Raw genomic sequence first — 6,036 nt, forward strand, 5'->3', positions numbered from 1 at the left:
TCATAGCAGAAGGATTCTAGCCCAGTCTTCCACTTTTTGTACTTCTGTGTACTCCCTTGACTGCCATTTTACTCTTGGCTGAAAGGAAAGATGCACGTTTCATAAGTGAAGTGGGTTTGGAAATGTGGCCCCTCACCTGCGGTTTAAAATGGTGCAGTCTACTCTCTCAGGATCCGACCAGTTCCTAGGGATGTAAAATGAATCCCACTTTGGGAGAAAGGCAGGATATGAATCCAATAAATAAAATACACATAAAAAACACATTTTTCCCTCCAAGGGATAGGGGTGGGCAGGAGAGAGGAGAAAGGATCTCCAGAAAAATTCTTCTAACCCATTCACTTGCAAAAAGGAAGATTTACAAGGCTCTCCTGCCATTTGTTCTGAATCCCAGTCTCCTGTGTGGATTTCTTCATGCCAACTTTGATTTAGTAGCTTCAGTGTCCACTGAATTTTAAAATTAAAATGGGAATGTTTTAAATTGAACATTGTATATAGAAGTGACCATTTAAAATGCGTACAGAGTCACGCTTCGGATCTGCTTCTAGCCCTGTAGTAATGTCTCCATCACTGGCCATGTCTGAATGCTTGGAAGATAAGGACAGTAACTTGCACACCAAAAAGGAAGGTCTAAATGTCATTTTCCTACCCTCCTGGTTGCTGTCCAAATGAATGCTAGTTCCATTGGAAAAGGAGGGTTGGGTATTGCCCAATTATCATAGTTTGATGCCTCTTTGACTGTCATGCTGCCATCTTATGGAGTCCTGGGATTTGTAGTTTGATGAGGTTCTTAGAATTTTCTGTGGCTGCATCTGTACTGCAGAAGTAATACAGTTTTGCACCACTTTAACTGCTGGGGCTCAGGTATGGAATTCTGGGAACTATAGTTTTGTGAGACACTTAGCCTGGTGCCAGAACAAACTATAATATCCCAGAATTTTATAGCATTGAGCCATGCCAGTTAAAGTGATTTGAAGCTGGACTATCTTTGTAGGGCAGATACAGTCTATGAGAGAGGCCTAAGTGTGAAAGCTCTCACATAATGGGATTTCAGCTCCCAGTAGCCCCAGCCAGGATGGCCAATGGTCAGGGATGCTGGAAGCTGAAGTCAGAAACCTTTGGAGGAGCAAAGCTGGAAGACCACTACTGTGGTGCACTCCAATGAGTTCCTAAGTCTCAAGGTGACTTCTAACAGTTAACACAGTAAAATGTTTACAGCATAGGAAACTTAAAAAGCACTTAACCATCCCAAAATTGAAATCAGTTAAAAACATAAACCATTAAACAACAACAACAACAAGAAATCCAGCACATTATTCAAGGCCTCTCAAAGGGCTATTGGAATTATAAGGTTTTTCTGTCTTTGTGGAAAGATAGCAAGGAGGGAGCCAGTCTAGTGTCTTTGGGAAGGGAGTTCCAGAGCTTGGGGGCAGCCACTGAAAAGGCCCTGTCTCTCATGCTCCCACCAGAAATACCTGGTAGTTTGGTGGGACAAAGAGAAGGCCTTCCCTCCAGACCTCAAAGCATGGGCAGGTTTGTATGGCTGTCTAAGGAGCTTCTGCAGGTCTGGGACCAGGTGAACCAATTCTTTTTCAAGTGGGATCTGGACTGGTGGAGGTCAGGTGGACAGATGCTTGTGGAGGGTAGATACTGGTGGTGGCTGGTAGGAAGTGGTGGTAAACTGGTAGATACAGCTTACTTCAGTTGCTACAAACTGAGTTCAAACTGCTAAAATATTTTGTATTCAGTTAACACAGCGGAGAGAAGAGGACAGAAGGGGCATAATCTTGCCCTTCCCTGTAGATTCAGGTAAGAGCAAACTGCTGCAGCCTCTCCTAGCTTGTCTCTTATTCCTCTATGTCCCTGTTATCTATGAAATGTTGGAGGGTATGTTACAGCTGCCTGCAAATACTTTTAATGAAGGCTATGATCCCAAATGTGCTGACTTGAGAGCAAGCCCCATTGACCAGAGTGTGGAGCTTGGGATCTCCTACTTTGGGGTAGTAAGAAAGGACACCCAGTGGCAACAGTGGATCATGGTTCTCTTGCACTCCTTGGAGTCCCATTGGTGTAACTGTGCCTAAGAGGAGCACAGGATTGTTTCCTGCAACCAAGCGCTCCCCTTGTCAGGTGGGGCAGAGCAGCAAAAAGAAGGTGAAGCCAACATAGGTGAGGAATCACCGAATTCTGGTTCTGTCTCCTTCCCTCCTCCATTTCACAGACTCAAGGGGGCAAGCTATGAACATTTCACATCTTCCTAAATGCCAACATAGGTTCTGATGCCAGTTCACTTGGCTTGCTATCATACTTGAGTCTTTCCACTGGAGGAGTGTGAGTGTAACTCCATGAGCAGATTATAAGTCAGGAAGCAAGTAGTTAGGGAGGCACTTGATGGAAGGTACTCTCATAAAGGTGTGGGCATTGCTCCTCCAAAATGAAGGAATTACCCCTCCAAATAGGAACTCCCCCCCCCCCCTTTTCCTTCAGCCTCTAAATTTCCAGCACTGCAGAGTAAGACAGCGAAAGACAGTGTTGCCTGGCCCTTTTCTTTGGATGCCTAAACAATATTTTAAAATGTGCAACTGCAGTTTTAAGTTCCTGTGATGCTAGACAATTTGAGGATTGAATAACATTTTATGGAGAGGGCAGATCTCTTAAGTGTGTGTATGTGTGTGGGGGGGAATCGATTCTGATCTACATCCAGTTCACACTTGCATGGAATTGGTTTATCAAAAAAGACGCGGAAAAAATCAGCATGGCCCCCCTCACTTCACTTCAGCAATTTGATTTAAGTGGGAACTAGGGTCATTTGAACCAGTTGAAACCAAACTGCGATCCGGTTTGAAAGGTAGTGGGAATGAGACCCTGGAGTAGAGGTGAAACTGTGCTAATGGATGCCACACGCTAAAGATACGGATATAACTGCCATGGCGGCATGAGCCGGCTCTGATAGAGGCTGTAAATTTTCGAAGGCGTTGCTTTGTGATCATAATCCAAGATGAATCAGAAGATATTTCCCCCTCCTTCTACACACGCACAGCCCTTGGCATGTCTGCCAGGCACCCATCCATCAGGTCACGGCAGAAAGGGGAACCTGCTGAGTGAACATCAATTGCTTTCACTCTCAATAAGATTAAATGCCCTTGAAAAAGAGATCAACCTGTTAAAGAGATTAGATCTGCAGAAGGCTGCGGTGTATTGGCAAGGGAGACAAGATGAGCTTTGCATTGTAATGGGAAGGCTCTTTGGCATGAGGATTTAATGGAATCAGCTGGTATTACATTGATGGCGTCTTTCTATATTATCCTGTGAGGCAGTGGCCTCATGGCTACACTGGCTTCTGGTATGTCTCTCTACTGGGGACTGTGTCTGCTTCAGTGAAAATTCAGTTGGTTCATTATTTATTTGTTCATTTATTTATTTTATTTATATCCGACCTTTCTCCTAGGATAGGCTTGTTGCTAACTGCCACTGATGTAGCTGCCAGAGACTTTATTTCTGCACCCACAAGGCTTCTGTAAGGCTACCCCCCAAACTCCCATTTACAATGCAAAAATGTAAAAAATGTAAAAAAAAACCACACCAAGTGGAGCATTTTCCTGCTCCCTGAAAATGCACCCCTTGGGTTTTTTTAAATTACATTTTTGTATTGAAAATGGGGGCTTGGGGGTAGGCTTACAGAATAGTAAATGACTGCGTTGGGGACAGCAATTTACCTGGATTAAAAGATTTTGTTTTTTAAACCTCCACCCCCCCCCTTCCAAGCCCTGGAATTTGGTATGTTTAGGTGTAACATCTAGCAACAAGTAAGGCACATACTTCATCCATGAGACAGAAGCTGTTCTATTAGGGAAAAGCAACAACAACTGGATCAGAACTAACATGCCCTGATTTTAGCTATTTGCACAGACATGTTTCAGATCCTTTGATCTGGGATTTTCCCAGTTTTAGAATGATAGAATCATAGTTTTCCAGGACCAATGGCAAGTCTACTACTGGAGAGCCATTATGGTGTAGTGCAGTGGTTCCCATACTTTGGTCTTCCAGGTGTTTTGAACTTCAACTCCCAGAAGCCCCTGCCAGCTTGGTTAGCAGTCAGGAATTCTGAGAACTGAAGTCCAAAACATCTGGAGAAACAAAGTTTGGCAAACACTGGTGTAGTGGTTGAGAGTTGGACTAGAGGTCCATCCACACAGACTGGATATCATGATATCCCATCCATGGTTCCAACCTGTTTCTGCCCCAAGACAGCACTGCAACAGGTGGGTGCTCACATCCCTGCCTGCTGCCTTGCCATGGAGCCACTACTGCTACCCCAGAGCAGCAGTGGAGGTGCAGCAGTGGTGGCCATTGCTGTGGACTGTAAGGGTAGGAGTAGGGTGCCTGGTTTCGCACAAATGGCCAGCCCCCCCCCCCCCCATCACAGGCCATGACTGGTGCCTTCCAAGGGAACGTGATGGTTGTGGCAAGTAAGGGGCTGTGTAGCCTCACAGTCACAGCAGAGTTTCTAAGAAACGTTGCCACAAACAGCAAGTTATAAAAGTAATGGTACTTTGGGCTGAGGTCAGTCTGAAGCCTTGTATTAGTGTCCGGTTTGATCGATCTTGGCCCTAGGTTGTTGGCTTGCATCATCCAAACAGGATGATGCCAGGCCATGGGGAACACAAGCCTTTTGGCCCATGCCTTTAGCCCCAAGGGCACTGAGAGATCAGAGTTCAAATCCCTGCTCAGCTGTAGAAAGCCACTGGATGAGCTTGAGCAAGGCATTCTCTCTGAACCTGGGAGAAAGGCAAAGACAGGTTCACCTTAGAGTTGCCATAAGTGGGAAATGATTTGAAGGCATGCAGGATTTTATACTCTGCCAACTTCCAATAGGATCACTACCTTCACTATCTTTTTTTTTAGAAAATGGTTTTTGTACTAGGTTTTCTAGCAAGCCTGTACCTACAGAATTTGCCTCAGGTTTCCATTCTTCCATTTACAGACACACAGGAGTTTATCATACTGGGGCTAATTTCAGCAATAAAGAGAGATTAAAGCACATTTAAAGCATCTCACAAATAAAGCAAAAATAGCCAGTAATTGCGCGAATGATTATCACATGCAATTGAGCAAATAAAGTGATATCGGAAATGTATTGTTGCTGAAATCCCAAAAGTAAAACATGCACGTTAATGCTTCTTTGCAACCACTTTAATGGTGGGTTTTGTGCGATGGCGTGTGAAATCGTTTCAAGTAATTACACGATTTTTCTGGGATAGTCACTGGATAAATTCCTGATCTCCTTTGTGTGATAAACTCCACAGAATGTGAAGGGACCCTGAGGGCCAGCAGGTCCAACCTCCTGCCAGAGCAAGAATCTGCCATTAAAGTACCCCTGAGAAATGGCCCTCCTTGGGCAGAATGTGGGTGCTGCATGGTGCCTTGGACTTTTGGATGCGGGTCTTGTGCTTCTATGGGGGAATGTGGGCACTGCTAAGACTCCAACAGGAGTCCGACTTACATTTCCCCAAATATGTCAAAGTGGGTCTGATGATCCCTAAGGATGCTGCAGCTTAGATGATTGTAGAATTAGAAAACATTAGATAGGTGAGAAGTAGAGCATGAGAAAATGTGGGAAGGGGCAATATAAGACAGCATGAGAATGTGACATTATAGAGTAGAGTAGTCAGGGAAGGTTACAAGAAGTCATTGCATGGGGAAGGTGGAAACCCAGGACAGGGAGAACAAGTGCAGTGGGGAAATGGGGATTCCTTCCTTCCTTCCTTCCTTCCTTCCTTCCTTCCTTCCTTCTCTTTCCCCTTCCTCCTTCCTTTCCTCTTTTTGGTGGCATTCTAAGGTGATAAGCTGCACTTAAGCAAAATGAAACAAAAATATTTTTTTTAAAAAGCATTATAGAAAAACACAAACTTCAGAAGTGCTAAAAACCCAGAAAGAAGAAGGATTGCACATGGGATAAATATAAATACTGGTAGTAAATATACAGATAATGAACTCCATCTTGATAAGCACATAGAAATAACTGTGGATGCAAGGCTT

This window comes from Sceloporus occidentalis, unplaced genomic scaffold, assembly GCF_023333645.1.
Source record: "Sceloporus occidentalis isolate IW3139 unplaced genomic scaffold, rSceOcc1.0.p SCAF_3, whole genome shotgun sequence".
NCBI classification, from domain to species: Eukaryota; Metazoa; Chordata; class Lepidosauria; order Squamata; family Phrynosomatidae; genus Sceloporus; species Sceloporus occidentalis.